Below are 19,123 nucleotides of genomic sequence, written 5' to 3' on the forward strand. Positions count from 1 at the left end.
TCATGGCACCATAGCTATGAGCCTGTCTCCTCCCCTAGTTCCATATGGCAGAGTTCAGCTTCTCTCTATCACATGGGAAAGGCCTTTAGCATGTCTGGACCCCTCAGAGCCTCTTTACAAGAGAACCGGAGCCCAGAGAGAAGTAATTCTTTCCTTACCCACAGTCTAAGGCATAGCTGCCAACTTTTCATCTCCTGACCCAGAAGCTGCATCTTGTCCAGAATAATTGAGAGTTATAATGATTATTCCCTCCAACCCTACTCTCTGCCCACAGGGGAATGGCCTCACCTAATGCTGCCAGTAATAAGCACATCAGGATCAAGTTCCAGCCACAGTTCAGTTCCTTCATTTGAAAAATGGAGAAAATTTAAAATAAACATAAACCAAGAATGGTTTTTAAAACATTCTCTTATGTATTAGTTTTGGAATCCCTACCAGATTGTTTCTTAAATTAATTTTTCGTTCATTTTACCCATATGTGCATTTTCTCATATACACAGCAACACAGAGATATGAATCCAGAAATGCATACAGACTTGTGCATGATTATTTATACATACAAATGTAGATTTTTATATATGCTCCCATATCAGTTTGCACACCCTTGAGCATATACTCTGGCAAGTTAATTTGCAAGCCCAAATAAATATGGACTAAGGATTAGTGAATATGAAATAAAAGGAATAGACTAGATATAGCAGGTGAAGAGACTGAGTAGTTACATTACAAGCAAGAAAAGTCACCCCTGATGGTACTCATTTTCAGTGGCATAGCAATAGTGTGACTTTTTAATACTCTCTAGAGATAGGCTCAGTGAGAGGCTGATTAGGGACATGGGACCATCCAATGCACAGCACAGTGCTCACAGTGCTGCTGCTAAGCTGGTCTGTGTCCACCTGGCCATCTCACTTATCCCTTCTTGATAGAACTATTGTGAACTACCACAAACTCCTTGATAGTAGCAGGGAACTGCAATCTTCTTTCTCAAACCTATCATAGACACCCAGTAAAACTTGACATATGACTGAATGATCAATGTACTCTGCATAGACTCCTCCCTAAAAGGCTGTCTGCCCCTTATTGGTTATGCACATGGAAGCAAAGTAGCCACTCGAATACAGCAAAGTGCCAGATCAGGGAGAAGGCAGTGCAAAAGGGGAGCTTAAGTTGAATAAAAGTCTTTCTGGTGACCTCTAACCCCTGGTCTGGCAGCTGGTTTCAGCTTATAATTGCTGAGAAGGTAAAGATGTTCTAGGATAGTATCCAAGAAACAAGACATCAGTTGCTTCCCTGGAGAGGCCTCTCTAGAGATAGAGACAGACAGGCTAAGACTTTTGTTTGAGTATCTGTTCACTTTGTTTTTCTTTTCATATTTTCTCCTTTTTCCTCCTACTTATATCCTCAACTACTCTGCTCCTTTCCTGGTGTTTGAACTCATCAAGTTCAGTACTTGTATGTGTTAACCACAGGCCAGGCCTGCTGTCATGTCGCCAAATTACACACATTTAGCTCTTTTCATCTTTCTTTATAAACCAGTCTCTCCAGTCTATTTAATCATTTTGGCAGCTTTTTTCTGAATTCCACCTAATTTAAAAATAAGCTAAATTCTCCACCCTGTGGATTTAAAAGCAGTCTGTTGCAAACCCATACAGAGCTCCAGCCTTGGGTTTGATGCTTATAGAGGAAAGATATCCTCATGCTTTTAAATTCTCAATTCCCAGTTTTTCCAAGAAGTGACAGACTGTAAAAGGCCAGAGAAAGTAGTTAAAGGGAAAAGGACTTAACTGGTCAGAGCTGAAGGCCATTTTGATTGTGCTGGGGTTTGCTTTTAAATTTTCTTATTGGTTGATCTACATGGGTGATAGTCGCACCTCCTGCACAATTTCAGAGGCAAAAATATATGCAAGGAACAAAATATTCCTTCTATTCCTGTCACCCAGCCTATCCAACACTGCAGAGGCAACCATTATTACTTATTTCTATGTGTATCAAACCAGAAATGTTTTGTTCATTTACAGCCAAATAGGTATTTATATCTGTGTGTGAATGTGACTCCACCTCCATTTCCAGACAAATGATGACATACTCTATGTGTTACTTTCCTCCTTGCCTTTTCTCCTAGCAGTATATTTTGGAGACTAGGAGGTTGGTCCATATCCTGACATAAATAGCTCCTTTAGTACACTTTATGGCTACATAGCATCTATAACATAAATGTACTGTAATTTTACAGTCCACATTAATGAACATTTAGATCCTTTCAAATTATATATATATATATATAATATATATATGTGTGTGTGTGTATATGTGTATATATGTATCCTTAACCCACTAGGGCAGTCCTGGGCTGCTTCTTACACCTGTGGATGTTTTTATGAGTTCTAGGAAAATCTCAGCCATTTCTTTCTGCTTTCCCTTTTCCATATGGTACTCACAATTGACATCTTGTCAAACTTTTCACTATATTCTCTATGTCTGCTATCATCTCTTGTATATTTTTTCTCCATCTATATTTCTAGATAATCTGTGGAGTAGGTAGACAGGAGGAAGCAGATGTGTGTGTGTGTATATATATATATAGTATATATAAATGCACATTTGCATACATAAAACACATATATCTTATATATAAATATATAATACATTTGTATATATTTATATAATTTTAAGAGACTGAAGGAAATACAATGAAACAAGTCTTTTACTACTTGGTTCGTCAGAATTAACCACTGGCATTATGGGTCCATTTTCCTGCTTCATTGCTTACTTGGTAACTTTTTAGTGGATACCAGATCTGTAAATTTTACCTTGTTGGATGTTTATTATTTTTGTAATCTTGTGAATATTCTTGAGTTTTTTCTGGTTCATTTTAGTCTTGTTTTTAAGCTGTTAGGCAAGACCAGATAAGCATTTAGTAGGGATATTTTCCCCCCAATCATGAGGCAAAACTCTTATGAGTACTTTACATGATGCCTTTTGAGTTTTGAGGTGTTTCAGTCTGGTTGATGGGAACAGGAACTATTTCCAGTCCATTGTGAGACACTGTTCTCTTTAGTCCTTTCAGATGGTTGTTTCCCAGTGTCTGGGTCCTCTACTAGTTTACTCACACACATTTGCTGAGTAGTACTGATTTGAATACTGCAAGGGGATCCTCTGAAGATCTCCAGGGCTCTCTCTCTGGACAGCAGATTTTCTCTGGTACTCTGCCCTGTTTGCTTCGGCTGCTTTGGCCTTCCTGGACTTCAGCTTCAGCTCCAGCTCCTAAATTTCTTGAGATCATTGGGCTGTAGCTGGTTCCCCCTTCCCTATGCTGTGGCCTCAAAACTCTTTCCAGGCAGTGGGCTGAGGCAATAATAGGGTTCATATAGTTTGTTTCCTGTCTCTCAAGGATCATTGTCATTTGTTGCCTATTGTCTAATGGTTTAAAATCATTGTATTTTTTTGTCTTTTTTCTTAGTTGTTTCAGACAGGAAGGTAAATATGGTCCCTGTTATTTCTCATGCCTTCTTCAAAATCTTTTATTTTTAACATTTATGTCTTTAATCCATCTGGAATTTATTTTTGATGAGATAAATACCGTTTTAATATTTTTTCCAGTGGTCAGCCAGTTGTCCAACATCATATTTTGAATTCTTCCCTTCCTTCCTTACCCAGTCTGAAATGGCACCTTTGTCATAAGCCCAACCTTCATAGAATTTGAATCTATTTCTGAACTCTTTATTCTATTCCATGGATTTTTCACTTTTTATCTAATATCAAACTTTTTTACTTATTGGAATTCCAAAATATATTGCATTGTCTAGTAACACTATCTATCTCTCATTTTTATTTTCAAGATTTCTCTGAGTTTTCTCACATGTTATTTTTCTGCATGAACTGCAAGTTCCTTCTTAAATATTGGAGATACTATTTATTGGAATTGCATTAAATGTATAGGACATAGATAAATTTGAAGGTGGCAAAAAGAAGACTTGGGAGAATACAAGTTCAATCACTTCAGTTTTCATAGTGAAGTAGGAGGCAGAGACACAAAGCTGGGAGCAAGTAGAATAGAGGTGAGATGCACACTAAAGGTAAATGATAAATGTTCCAGGGTATCATATGTGCTCTAGTGAGTGAAGTTATTGGATCTCAGATAGGAATTGCTCTTCAGGCTATGCAAAACACTGGCCAAATATCACAGGACTGAAAATGAAGAGATCTCACTATTTGCACTTTGATGTTTCCTTTCTCTGAAATTATAAAACATGCTACAAATGAGTCCCAGAATCAGTATTTGTTGTCACCAAACTATGGCCCTCCCAAACAGATCTCTTGTCATCCAATTTCTTTGAAAATACCTGTCTCCATGGTTCGCTGTTATACCTCCAGTCCCAAACATCTTGCCTGCCCATAGTTGTCACTCAATAAATCATGGTGGAATGAATGGATGAATTTCTGAATGGCTTCCTTAGATTTCTGCTTAAAATACTATGTTGTTATCTCTGCCAGTCTTTCTTCAGATTCAAGGCAGCCAAAAATTTAACCAGCTAAAACTTCAAATGGAAAACTCACTAATTACCTGGAAATGCACAATGTATGGTGGATTTCTTCTGCTTTGCAAACTAGTGCAATGTCTGAAACTATTTTTGAGAAAATGCTTCATTCAATATTAGCCGTTTGTTTTGTTATTGTTTTTTTTTGAGACGGAATTTCACTCTTGTTGCCCAGGCTGGAGTGCAATGGTACGATCTCCGCTCACCTCAACCTCTGCCTCCCAGGTTCAAGTGCCTCAGCCTCCCAAGTAGCTGGGATTACAGGCATGTGCCACCACGCCCGGCTAATTTTTTTCTTTTAGTAGAGACAGGATTTCTCCATGTTGGTCAGTCTAGTCTCAAACTCCTGACCTCAGGTGATCTGCCCGCCTCAGCCTCCCAAACAGCTGGGGTTACAGGCATGAGCCACCGCGCCCGGCCATTCTTAGTTTTCTTAGACTTTCTTTCCAAACTACCTAAGTTATTATTCATGTAAGTAGGCTCATGGGAGAACTAAAATAAAAAAGAGCTTAAGGCAAAAGTGACCTGATTTCATTCAACAGTCATCTCAATAATAGAGATAAAAAAGGGAGGAAGAAGTCTTAATAGAAGTCAAATTCTATTAACATGTGATTCTACATTTGGCCCTAAGTGAACTGCATACTCCACTATTTGAATCACCCAATGGTTGTGAAAAAGAAGACTCTCTTAGTTAGGTAAAATTTTCCAATAGTTATCTGATAAATTAGATGTAAACAAGCATATGGTTTAAATTGGTACAATTCCTTCACTCTAAAATATCTCACGGTGATTTCTAATGGAGAAAAGCAGAGTGCTGTCTTTTTAGTGACCAAGTTTATTCTTATTCTGATAGGAAGACATATTTTAAGCATTCAAGGCAATCTTCATGCAAGATTCCACTATTAAACAGGAAAAGGAAAATTTTTTAAATTAAAAATTCACTAAAACATTTTAGATATTGGCCTGATGAGACCTTTTGTAAACCCTTTAGATTCACTTGAAGCCTGCTTCCTCCTTTTAAAACTTATTTTATATTATTTTATTTTTAAGGGAAGCAAGGCTTGAAATGCTTTAACACCCTCTCAGAGACTGTTTTGCTATTACACAGCCCATAAAAAGCAATGTTTGGATGATTTAAGGGGAAACGAATCAGAAATGTAAAGGTTCAGTTTTCCTTGTATAACTCAAGCTGGTTTTTTTCTCCCCCTCCAGGTTCAATAGAAATGGCCCTTAGGGTAAAACACATCTTAGATTTTATTAAAACAAAAAATATTATCTATGAACATGGAGATAGTAATGTCTACTATAAAATGTTTTTATTTTAAAACATTTAGACACTAAATCTTACATTTTTCCATGGATTCACAAGGGATTTCACATTTTCCCCAATTTCTGCAGAAGGAACAATTTTCTTGCCTCGAAGCTGGTCAAATAAATCCTGTGTTTCAGAGTTGGGTGGAAATGTGATCTCAGCTCCCCAGGGGATGTTTTCATGAGGTTTCTCTCAAAAGCTATTTTAGGCTTCTCAGTTACACACCCCGAAGGGCTGATGATAGTGTAGTCTAGGGTATCTCTGGAACTGGTTGGCAATATTTTAAATGTGGTTATTCCTCATAGATTCAATATTTATTTCTTCTAACATTTAAATAAGATTTTCATTTAGGCATTGAACTTGTGTGATACAAGCATTTCTAAACAGGTTAATAAGTGGTTTCACCCTCCACTGATATAAAGGAAAAGGGAGTCAACAAATTGCTTTTCTCTCCTCACTCTACCCTACTGACTGAAATAGGAAAATTCTATCATGTTTCTGGGCTGCAAGCTCCTCATCTATAAATGAGAGTGGTTAATCTCTGGGATCCCTCCCACAGCTGATGGGCAGTGTTGGCACATAGTAATTATTTGTGAAGTGGTAACATTTGTTTTTATTAATGACCTGACTTCATGGTCAGTATTGGAATATCTTAGTTTTAAATTCCTCTGGGATATCCCATACTAGTATCTATTTATTTAATTATTAATAATCTTTGTAAAAATATATGTACATATCTTCCAGATAGCAGCATGGCATGGTAGGAAGAACCTAGACTTTGACTCAAAGGTCTTACACTTAACTCTTGCCTCATTACTTTTTAGCTGTTGTAATCTTAGGAAATTTTCTTCATTTTTTAAAAAGGCTCAATTTCTTCATCTGTAAAATGGAGGTGAAGGTAATACTATTAGGCATAGTTCTTCCTTGCAAATAATAGAATCCACTCTAGTTAGTTTAGGCAAATATATATATATAAAGCAACTCACAGAATCTCCTGGAGGGTAAGAGAAGCAGACTTAGGAAGTATCAGGCCAGAAACAACATCAAATCACACTGTACAATCTGCTCCATTGAAAACATCGTCACTGCCAATGCTTGGCAACAACTCTGCTTCTTGCAGAGACACTGTAGCTTGCATTGATAATGCTTGGAACTAGATGCTAGGAGCTCAGTCATTGAGCTCCTGGGGTCATGTTCACCTGAGATGGATACCATGCATGTCTACCTCCTTGTAGCATTACCTTCCAAGCTGGCACTCACATGGATGCAAAGACTCATGCTCTGATGTCAGCAGCAAAGGAGCCTGGAACAGTGAGTTCTGGCCCCACTTTGGGGAGTTACAATGTGGAAAACTCTCCAAACTCATAAAAGATGTTTAGAACATATTAGGCATTCTCAAACTAAGAGAGATCAACGTTGAGAATCAAAGCCCCAAGTAAGAACTCCTGCACTGTGTGTATGGTGATTACTGCATTTTAAAGCTTGTTTTATGATTTAAAGAAAAGCAAGGTAGATGAAGCTTAAAAATAAAAATTGCTAGAATATCTAGATAAATGTGCTATCTTTTTTTGAATATATATTACATATATGACTATAAAATTTGTATTATAAAAATTCATGATCGGACAAGAGAAGGCAAAAAAGAGTATTCAAATAGGAAGAAGAGGAACTCAAATTGCCTGTTTGCAGATGACGTGATTGTATATTGAGAAAACCCCATCGTCTCAGCCCAAAAACTCCTTAAGCTGATAAGCAACTTCAGCAGTCTCAGATACAAAATCAGTGTGCAAAAATCACAAGCATTCCCATATACCAATAACAAACAGAGAGCCAAATCATGAGTGAACTCCCATTCACAATTGCTACAAAGAAAATAAAATACCTAGGAATACAACTTATGAGGGATATGAAGGACCTCTTCAAAGAGGACCACAAACCATTGCTCAATGAAATAAGAGAGGACACAAACAGATGGAAAAAAATTCCATGCTCGTGGATATGAAGAATCAATATCATGAAAACAGCCATACTGTCCAAAGTAATTTATAGATTCAATGCTATTCCCATCAAGCTACAACTGACTTTCTTCACAGAACTAGAAAAAACTACTTTAAATTTCATATGGAACCAAAAATGAGCCCATATAGCCAAGACAATCCTAAGCAAAAAGAACAAAGCTGGAGGCATCATGCTACCTGACTTCAAACTATACTGCAAGGCTACAGTAACCAAAACAGCATGATACTGGTACCAAAACAGATATAGAGACCAGTGGAACAGAACAGAGGCCTCAGAAATAACACCATACATCTATAACCACCTGATCTTCAGCAAACCCAACAAAAACAAGCAATGGGGAAAGGATTCCCTATTTAATAAATGGTGCTGGGAAAGCTGTCTAGCCGTATGCAGAAAACAGAAACTGGACCCCTTCCTTACACTGTATATGAAAATTAACTCAAGATGGATTAAAGACTTAAATGTAAAACCTAAAATCCTAAAAACCCTAAAAGAAAACCTAGATGATACCATTCAGGACATCGGCATAGGCAAAGACTTCATGACTAAAACACCAAAAGCAATTGCAACAAAAATGAAAATTGACAAATGGGGTCTAATTGAACTAAAGAGCTTCTGCTCAGCAAAAGAAACGATCATCAGCGTGAACAGGCAACCTACAGAATGGGAGAAAATTTTTGCAATCTATCCATCTGACAAAGGGCTAATATCCAGAATCTACAAAGAACTTACAAATTTCCAAGAAAAAAATGAATGACATGAAAAAGTGGGCAAAGGATATGAACAGACACTTCTCAAAAGAAGACATTTATGCTGCCAACAAACATGGGAAAAAAAGCTTGTCAACACTGTTTATTAGAGAAATGCAAATCAAAACTATGATGAGATACCATCTCATGCCAGTTAGAATGGCAATCATTAAAAAGTCTTGAAACAACAGATGCTGGCAAGGATGTAGAGAAATAGGAACGCTTTTACACTGTTGGTGGGAGAGTAAATTAGTTCAACCATTGTGGAAGATAGTGTGACGATTCCTCAAGGATCTAGAACCAGAAATACCATTTAACTCAGCAATCCCATTACTGGGTATATACCCAAAGGATTATAAATCATTCTAGTATAAAGACATGTGCACATGTATATTTATTGCAGCACTATTTACAATAGCAAAGACTTCAAACCAACCCAAATGCCTGTCAGTAATAGACTGGATAAAGAAAATGTGGCACATATACACCATGGAACACTATGCAGCCATAAAAAAAGAATGAGTTCATGTCCTTTGCAGGGACATGGATGAAGCTGGAAACCGTCATCCTCAGCAAACTAACACAGGAACAGAAAACCAAACACCTCATATTCTCACTCATAAGTGTGAGTTGAACAATGAGAGCACGTGGACACAGGAAGGGGAACATCACACACCAGAGCCTATCAGGGGTTGGGGGGAAAAGGGAGGGAGAGCATTAGGATGAATACCTAATGCATGCAGGGCTTAAAACCCAGATGACGGGCTGATAGATGCAGCAAAACACCATGGCACATGTATACCTATATAACAAACCTGCATGTTCACCACATGTATCCCAGAACTTAAAATTAAAAAAAATTCATGAAGTAGAGAAGAAGTAAGTGCCGCCCAGCAATTCTACCAGCCAACAACTACTCTTACCATTTTGGTTCATATCCAGCCAACCATCCAATGTAGCTATAATTATATATACATTAGATATATATACCTATATCATACATATATACAATTTTATTTATATATTATTATACACACAATAATTTTGTATTTTTTGCAGAGACAGGGTTTCACCATGTTGGTCAGGCTGGTGTTGAACTCCCGGCCTCTAGTGATCTGCCTGCCTCAGCCTTCCAAACTGCTGGGATTACAGGCATGAGCCATTGTGCCTGGCCCTCAATTTTAAAAATTTAAATAATATGTCACGGCCATATTTTCATGCCGATAAATATTGATCAACATTATCACTTTTAATGGCTGCATATTGTGCTTTTATATGATTATAAAATACTTTTTTCACTAATCACATATTCACAGGTAGTTTCCAAATTTTTGCTTTTATCAAGAGAGTTATGATGATTTCTATATAACCAAATACATTTTTGGCATAATTCTTTTTTTTTCTTTTTACTTTTTTTCTCTAACCTTGTCTTCTTGCTTTATTTCATTAATTTGATCTTCAATCAAGGATACCCTTTCTTCCACTTGATCAAATCGGCTATTGAAACTTGTGCATGTGTCAAGAAGTTCTTGTGCCATCATTTTCAGCTCCATCAGGTCATTTAAGGTCTTCTCTATACTGTTTATTCTAGTTAACCATTCATCTAACCTTTTTTCAAGGTTTTTAGCTTCCTTGCAATGGGTTTGAACATGCTCCTTAAGCTCGGAGAAGTTTGTTATTACCGACCTTCTGAAGCCTACTTCTGTCAACTTATCAAAGTCATTCTCCATCCAGCTTTGTTCTGTTGCTGGCGAGGAGCTGCAATGCTTTGGAGGAGAAGAGGAGCTCTGGTCTTTAGAATTTTCAGCTTTTCTGCTCTGGTTTCTCTCCATCTTTGTGGTTTTATCTACCTTTGATCTTTGATGTCAGTGACCTACAGATGGGGTTTTCGTGTAGATGCCCTTTTTTTTTGTGATGTTGATGCTATTCCCTTCTGTTTGTTAGTTTTCCTCTTAACAGTCAGGTCCCTCAGCTGCAGGTCTGTTGGAGTTTGCTGGAGGTCTACTCCAGACCCTGTTTACCTGGGTGTCTCCAGTGCAGGCTGCAGAACAGCAAATATTGCTGCCTGATCCTTCCTCTGGAAGCTTCATCCCAGAGGGGCACCCACCTATATGAGGTGTCTGTTAGCCCCTACTGGGAGGTGTCTCCCAGTTAGGCTACACGAGGGTCAGGGACCCACTTGAGGAGGCAGTCTGTCCATTCTCAGAGTTCAAACACCATGCTGGGAGAACCACTGCTCTCTTAAGAGCTGTCAGACAGGGTTGTTTAAGTCTGCAGAAGTTGTCTGCAGCCTTTTGTTCAGGTATGCCCTGCCCACAGAGGTGGGGTCTATAGAGTTAGTAGGCTTTGCTGAGCTGCAGTGGGCTCTGCCCAGTTCGAGCTTCCCAGTTGCTTTGGTCACCTACTCAAACCTCAGCAATGGTGGATGCCCCTCCCCTAGCCAGGCTGCCGCCTTGCAGTTTGATCTCAGACTTCTGCGCTAGCAGTGAGCAAAGCCTCATGGGCATGGGACCCGCCAAGCCAGGCGCGGGAGAGAATCTCCTTGTCTGTTGGTTGCTAAGACCTTGGGAAAAGTGCAGTATTCGGGTGGAAGTGTCCCATTTTTCCAGGTACAGTCTGACACAGCTTCCCTTGGCTGGGAAAGGGAAATCCCCTGACCCCTTGTGCTTCCTGGGTGAGGCGACACCCTGCCCTGCTTCAGCTCGCCCTCCATGGGCTGCACCCACTGTCCAACCAGTCCCTATGAGATGAACCAGGTACCTCAGTTGGAAATGCAGAAATCACCCGTCTTCTGCATCAGTCATGCTGGGAGCTGCAGACCAGAGCTGTTCCTATTCGGCCATCTTGGAATGGAGCGCATTGCTGTTCCTATTTTGCCATCTTGGAATGGAACTTGTTCTTTTTTTCTTTTTTTTTTTTTTTTTCTTGAGATGGAGTCTCTCTCTGTTGCCCAGACTTCTGTGCAGTGGCACAATCTCAGCTCTCTGCAACCTCCGCCTCCAGGGTTCAAGCAATTGTTCTGCCTCAGCCTCCCGAGTAGCTGGGACTACAGTTGCCCACCACCACGTCCAGCTAATTTTTGTATTTTTTTAGTAGAGATGGGGTTTTACAGTATTGCTTAGGCTGGTCTCTAACTCCTGCGTTCAGGCAGTCCACCTGCCTCAGCCTCCCAAAGTGCTGGGATTACAGGTGTGAGCCACCATGCCTGGTCAAGTAATTCTTTATGATGACTTTGTAGAACTAGAATCGCTGCTGTTTCAAAGTATAAACAACTGAAAAGACTTTCATATGTGCAGCCAAATTAGCCTCAGAAAATTTGTAACAATTTCTACTACCACAGTATATGCATGTCTGTTTCCCCATATTATCACTGACAGTGAGTATTATTGACCTTTTTTTTATTTTGATCAATTTGCTAGGAGAAAAATATTTCATTAATATTTAACTTGCATTTCTTTATTTACTGTTTACATATATTTCACACAAATTTATTTTCCACTTATATTTCTTCATTTGTGAGCTCCATGTTTATATCCTTCATCCACTAATGGATTGATGGTTACTTTTCATTGGTTTTTAGAGCTTGTCATATACAAAGATATTGAATATTTGTCTTCTATATGTCCTCCACATACCTTTTCTTTTGAGATAAAAAATACATTTAGCAAAGTGTGCAAGTCTTAAGTTTACAATTTCGTATGCATATATCACATAACAATCACCCAGATCTAGCAAATAACAGTTCTAGTACCCAAGAAGGGCCTTCATTTTCCTCCCCAGTAAATACCTTCCATAGAGGTAACCACTGTCCTGACACCATGGATTAGTATTGCGTCTTCATATAAATGGAATCCTACATGGAAAGGAGCCATTATGTCTGGGAATGTCATCTATGCTGATTCATGAAAAACAGCCCACTTCTCTGAGCTACAATTCACCAATCAGTGAAATGAAGATAATAATAGTACTTTTCTCATATGGTGGTTGTGGAGATAGAGATAATGCAAGTAATTATGTTATGAGCAAATATTAATTTAATGAGGTAATAAAATTCTAGAACAATGTTTGGCCTGTGGTAAATAGTAATACTTCATTAAGTGTTAGCTACTAGTATTATGCTACTGGGTTACCTTTGCTAATTTTTTTATTCAGAGTTTTTGTATTGATAATAGTAAATGAGTTTTGTATTGATAATTGTTAATGAGTTTAGTCATGCCGTGTGTGTGTGTGTGTGTGTGTGTGTGTGTGTGTATGTACTAGTCTTGTCTCATTTTGATATTGAGTTATGCTCATAAATGACACCTTTATCTATCTTCATGTTCATTCCAGAAGTTTTGGAATGACCCTTTACTGCTTGCATCCACCTGAGAACACTACCAAATATGTCACCCAGATACCTCTCAGATCTGCTGACTTCTTCATCACTGTCCTCTTCACTCTTGTTTCTGCCTCCATCATCATTCTGCTTGTCCAGTGTAATAAGTGATCTCCGCATTTCTAAACATGTACCCCTTCCTGTGGTATTTAGGTTAAAACTCTAAGATCCTTATCATGGTCTACCAGGCTCTTCATATTATGGCCCTGCTTCTCCATCCCTGGCTTGCACCAGGGTTCCGCTCACCCACTGCTCTGGACATACTCCCTGCCCAGAAACACACTCCCTTGTCCCTAGCCTGGCCAATCCCTCCACATTCTTTCTCACTGATGCATTTCCTATGTGGAACTATCCAACAGACTGCCCTGGGTAATCATTCATCTCACCCTTCACTTTCTCAGCACTCACATAATCTATAATTATGCATGTGTTTGTGTGTCATTGTTTAATATCTGCCTCTTAGCTCTAGGACTTACTCCTTTGTTTGCCACTTTAGCTAGCATAATGCTTTGTACATAAGAGTTACTCAATCAATATTTATTGATGAAATCATTGAGAGGTTCCCAGTCTCACTGTGGAGACAGATACATAGACAATAGCAATGAGAGGAAAAGCCAAACCAGATGTATGAAAACAGATGTTGGGAGCACAAAAAAGGAAGAAACAAACTCCACCTGGGAACCCTCCCATTAGCAGGTAACAGAAAGAGTTGCTCATTGATTAGCTAACCTTGGCTTGGATGTTATTCTCTCACAGTTGAGAATGTTGATGGCACTGTGTTGCTGTTTAACACACAGAGAAGGAGCTGGCTCCATACCAGATATTAGATGCACAAGTCCCAAAGGATTCAAGGAGGCAAACATTCATCTGAACTCTTGGCTCACCCAGAGCACAAAGGCAGCTCTGAAGGGGGCAGACGTTTTCTGCACCCACCGTCCTGTTTATTTTCTCCTCCAGTGGAGGGGGTAACATAGGTCAGCTGGAATGGTGCATCCTGATGAATATTTATTGACCCAAAATGTCATGCTGACAGACATGTGGACAGGCAGAGAAAGATTTCTCTTACAGAGGCCTTCCTTCTCTGCTCCCATGGTTCTGACACAGCTGACATTTCCCTACATGGGTCCTGACTTCTCCAGCTGCTCCTGGGGATGCTGGTGTCTCTCTGATGGGGTCACTGAAGATACTACTCCACATTCTTTCTTGGGGGCTGCGCTGCCACTCTGGCCTCTCTCAAATGGTGGTCTTAAGATGTTGGTTTCCCATTCTTCCAGCCAGCACGTGCACAATCAGCTAGCCAGTCTCAATTCCAGTCTCTTCTCCACCAGCTTTTCCCCCTCCTCCTGGATTTCATTGTCAGGGTCATAGGTGGCCAAAATTAACTGTGCATTTTGAAGAGGGAGGTCCTAGGTGACACTCAGAATCATCTTTGTGATAAAAATAAAATGGGTTCTGTTTTTGTTATAAAAAATAGATGTGGGGTCACAAATGTGATCCTTTTCTCTCTTACAGTCCTAATATTTTTCTCTGTTTTCTGTTTTTTCTTTCCCATTTCTCACATCAAAGCTTACTTAATTTTTATTTTAAAAACTTTTTATTGTTAAATATATTGTAAGTACCAAAAAGCCATAAAAAGAGAATGTGCAAGTTAAAATAATGGTTTCAAAGCTATAACTCTTGTAAACACTACCCGTGATAAGAGAATTTTTCCAGCCACCTCAGAAGCCCTCTACATGCCCATCTCTCAAACATCTCTCCTCTTCCAGCAAAAGTAATCATTGTCCTTTTATTGCAACCACTTCTCACTTCTTAAAAATAGTCTTATCACCTAAGTGTATATTCCTAAACACTTGTTTAGCTTTGCCTGTTTTTTATAAACATCTTTTAAGTGCCTTTTAGTCCATAGGCTTCCCCTTCATCTCCTTATTTTTCCTTACAATTTATTCATTGAAAGAATTGGAACACTTAATCTAAAGAGTTTCCTACAGTCTGGAATTAGCTGGTTGCTTCCCCACAGTAAAGTTTACTCTGTTCCTTTAGTCTCTGTGTTTCTGATTGTATCTAAGTGACCAATCCAGGTCCTCCTCCTCCTTCTTCTTGTTTTAAAGCATTAGGACATTATTATTAGGTGCTCTTCCTTAGAGGTTATGTATGTCTCAGTGTCTCTCTTTTTGTGACATCAGTAGTCATTGATGTTTAATGGCTTTGATTTTTGCAAAATTTGTGACTCCACGGCTTTCTGATCAATCTTGCACTGCTCTTTAATCTCATATTTCTCTTTTTCTGTGTCAAGGATCTCACCTTCCTGAGGTCTGGGCTTCTGCAGCTGCTTCTTTGTGAAGTAAGCATCAGTAAGATGTTTTGGGATTTTTACATTGCTGATATCAATTCTGGTTGAGGTGCAATGACAAATTTCTGATGTGTTCTTTGTAGAGGAACTCGATGGAGGATCAGAGGTCCAGTCACAAGTAGCAACAAAGCCACTAGCCAGCTGCTTCAGGAAAACCACCCTCTTGCTCCTGTGGTGTCCAATGAGGATGATCAGAATGGTCCTGGGGTGATGCTGGCTCACAGTTTCCTCACGTGCGGACTCAAGGGTATTTTGCTGTGGCTCAACAGCTTTTGAGGCACGTCTTCAGTAGGATATCTAGGAATTTTGTGAAGTTTAACCACCCAGATACCACCATTCTTGTCACCACTATCTGGTTTTTAACCGTTGCAAGAAGCTTCTTATTTTTCTTTTTGACCTTGGATTTAGTGGCTGAGTACTTCCTCTTGTACATGGCCTTTCTGGAATACATAGTAGATCAGGAATATGTGCCAATTCCTCTGACAAGGGCAGGATTTCAACTGCAATGGGGCTTCCCCTTCTTGGGCTTTTTAGCCCTGAAGTTACCCCTTTCCACTTTGCCACCAGCATTAGCCTTCTTGGCTTCGGGCTTCTTTTTAGTATGCAGCTTCTCAACTTTTTCACCCATCATCTTGCAAGGAAAGAGAACTCGAATTTGTTGAAATTTAAGTACCCATGTGGTTTTTGTTTCTTCAGTGGCACACTTTGCATAGTAAAAACAAAAGGGAACCTTAAAATTTTTAAACTTTTATTTACCAATTTTCCAAAAACTAGTTGGTTCCCTAGCATCTTCTGAAGATATCAATTTAGGGTTTTTTTTGGCAGGGGGTGGAAGAGGGGATGGGGACAATTTTATTTTATTGTGGTAAGAACACAACATGAGATCTACCCTCAGGAAACTTTAAAGTGTACAAGTCCTTATTGTTGCCTGTATGTATTATATTATAATACAGATATCTAGAGTTTATCATCCTGCTTAACTGCAACTTTATGCCTCTTGATTGATAACTCCCCATTTCTCCCTTCTGCCAGCTACTGGTTACCACCATTCTACCCTTTGCTTCTATAAATTTGGCTATTTTAGATACCTCATATAAGAAGAATCATACGGTATTTTTCTTTCTATGACTGGTTTATTTCACTTAACGAAATATCCTCAAGGTTGATATGTTGTTGCATATTGCACAATGTCCTTCTTTTTAAAGGCTGAATAGTATTCTATTGTATGTATATATCACATTTTCTTTATCCATTCATATTTTGATGGATATCAAAGTTATTTCCACATCTTGGCTATTGTGAATAGTGTCTCAATCAACAGGAGAGTGCCAATATAGCTTCAGGATCCTAATTTCGATTATTTTGGATAAATATCCAGAAGTGGGATTGCTGAATAATATGGTATGTGATTTAGTTAAGCTTTTAATTTTTTGAGGAACATCCATGCTGTTTTCCACAGTAGCTGTACCAAATTGATTCCCATCATCAGTATGGCAAAATTGAAAATCTTGCACACTGTTGGTTAGAATCAATTTGGTTTTTTAGAGCTGATTTTAAAGTAGTTAAATAGGCAACCACTCATGTTACACTTTGACATTTCTTCCTCTCTCACACACATCACATGGGGAGAAAGGATTCAAGGAGAGGAAACCCACAGCCTCTGAGTCAGGGGAGAAGTTAGGCCAACAAAAATGTTGGGACCCGTGGAGGATCCCAGTAAGCAAGCAAGCCTCAGAATTGCTCAGGGTGACCTTTCCTCTTCAAGTCAAATACATTTGTGTGTAATGAGGATTCTGTTGGCCACACTCCCTTATAGTTAACACATGGGAAGGTATTAAAAAGAGGCCTCTCTGGAGACACTTTGGCTTCCTTTCATAATCAGCATCTGATCCCTTCTGGAGATGGGGCAATTCATCTTCCATTAATTCACGTTCCTATGTTCAACCTTCTTCCCTACCCCCTACAGGGAATGTCTGCAAACATCAAATGCTTCTCAAGTCTCCTCCAATGCTGACTGGTGTCTCTTCTATTTTTTTCCTTTAGTAGTAGCTAGGGACTGTGGTTTGGGGCTGCTTTGGAGTGTGAGTTAGGGGGTGAGATGAAGAGGCAAGTAGTCTAGCAGAACGAGTTGAGATTAGAGTTTCTAGCAGGGTCCTTTGAACAATTCTAAAGGCTTCTTCTTATAATTTTTTAATTGATGTATAATTCACCTGTCTATAATTTACTGTTTTGAAGTATGCAATTCGGTGGCTTTTAATATATTCAAAAGGTTGTGCAGCTATTATCACTGTGTAATTCTAGAATATATTCATTGCTCCTGAAAGAAACCCTGACACATTAGCAGGCACTCTGCATTCTCCCACCCCACTCCACCCAACCCTGACAACCTCTAATAATCCACTTTCTGACTCTGTTTTTTATTCTGGGATTTTTACTTAAATGGAATTACATAATAAGTGGACTTCATATCTGGCTTGTTTTACTTATCATAATGCTTTCAAGGTGCATCCATGTTGTAGAATGTATCAGTACTTTGTTCCTTTTATGGCTGAATAATATTCCATAATTTGGATGTAGAACTTTTTATTCATTTACTCATCAGTTGATAAAAATTTGGGTTATCTCTACCTTTCAGTTATTATGAATAATGTTTCTGTGAACATTTCTGTATATGTTTTTATGTGAATATGTGTTTTTAATTTTCTTGGATATATATAGCATTACTAGGTCATACAATTCTGTTTAACTTTTGGAAGAACTGGCAAGCTCTTTTCCAAAAAAGCTGCATAATTTCATACTCCAGCTAGCGAGGCAGAAGGGTTTCAGTTTCTCCACGTCCTCACCAATACTTCTTACTTTCTGTCTTTTTAAATCTTAGCCATCATACCTGTAGGAAGCAGTATCACATTGTGGTTTTGATTTGCATAGTCTTTCGTGAATAATGATGTTGAGCATCTTTTCATGTGCTGGTTGACCACTTATGTATCTTCTTTGGAGAATCTTTTTTAAAAAGTACTATACACATTCCTAGAGAGATGTGTTTGCTGTTACTAATTCTCTCTAGGTTTCTTCTTTTGCCTTGGAATATCGGGAATAGTCCCAAGAGTGTTCTGCATCCTTGCTCCTTGATCTCATCTTTACATGAAGAAGGCCGCACAGCAGAAGCAGCAGCAGATTCAAAGCGGGGCTGAGGGTGGGGAAAGTGGGTGCTGTTCTTGTTTGTGTGATTTGAGAAAACTCCCTGAGTGAGGATAAAAGACACCCAATCTGTTAGTGTCTCTTTCCTTGGGTTCTATGTTGAATACTTTGTCCTTCGATATCTATTAGAGGGTGAGAAGGAAGTGGTGGTCCCAGAAATCATTTTTCTTTGTTTTGGATGGAGAGGACTCAGAGAAGTATTCCATGGAAAGGTTGCTGAGGCATTCATGACCAGGACTGGCTCCAAGTACCTCTTCCTTTGTTCATCTTCCTTTCCCCAGAGTCTCCTTCCTGCCTTGTCACTGGAAGGCTTCTGAGTGGCTCTCAGGTATCCTCTTAGCAAGGGACAAAGTAAACTCCTTAAGCTTGAGCCTTAGGCTCTCCACCATGTTCCTTAGGACAACATAGGCAATGAAAGAAGCTCAAATATTGACCAGGAGCAGTGGCTCACACTTGTAATCCTAGCACTTTGGGAGACCAAGGCGGGCGGATCACCTGAGGTCAGGAGTTTGAGACCAGCCTGGCCAACATGGGGAAACACCATCTCTACTAAGGAGGATATAAAAATTTAGCCGGGCATGG

General features: G+C 39.1%; 1 protein-coding gene and 1 pseudogene across 1 annotated transcript in view; both read right to left on the minus strand.

Annotated features, from left to right (window-relative positions):
* The window catches only part of WARS2 (tryptophanyl tRNA synthetase 2, mitochondrial), a 290,547-nt gene that overhangs the window by 168,825 nt on the left and 102,599 nt on the right, over positions 1–19,123 (minus strand). The window lies entirely within an intron of this gene.
* Positions 9,724–17,687, minus strand: LOC126931121 (60S ribosomal protein L6-like; annotated as a pseudogene).

Source organism: Macaca thibetana, chromosome 1 (genome assembly GCF_024542745.1).
Source record: "Macaca thibetana thibetana isolate TM-01 chromosome 1, ASM2454274v1, whole genome shotgun sequence".
NCBI lineage: Eukaryota > Metazoa > Chordata > Mammalia > Primates > Cercopithecidae > Macaca > Macaca thibetana.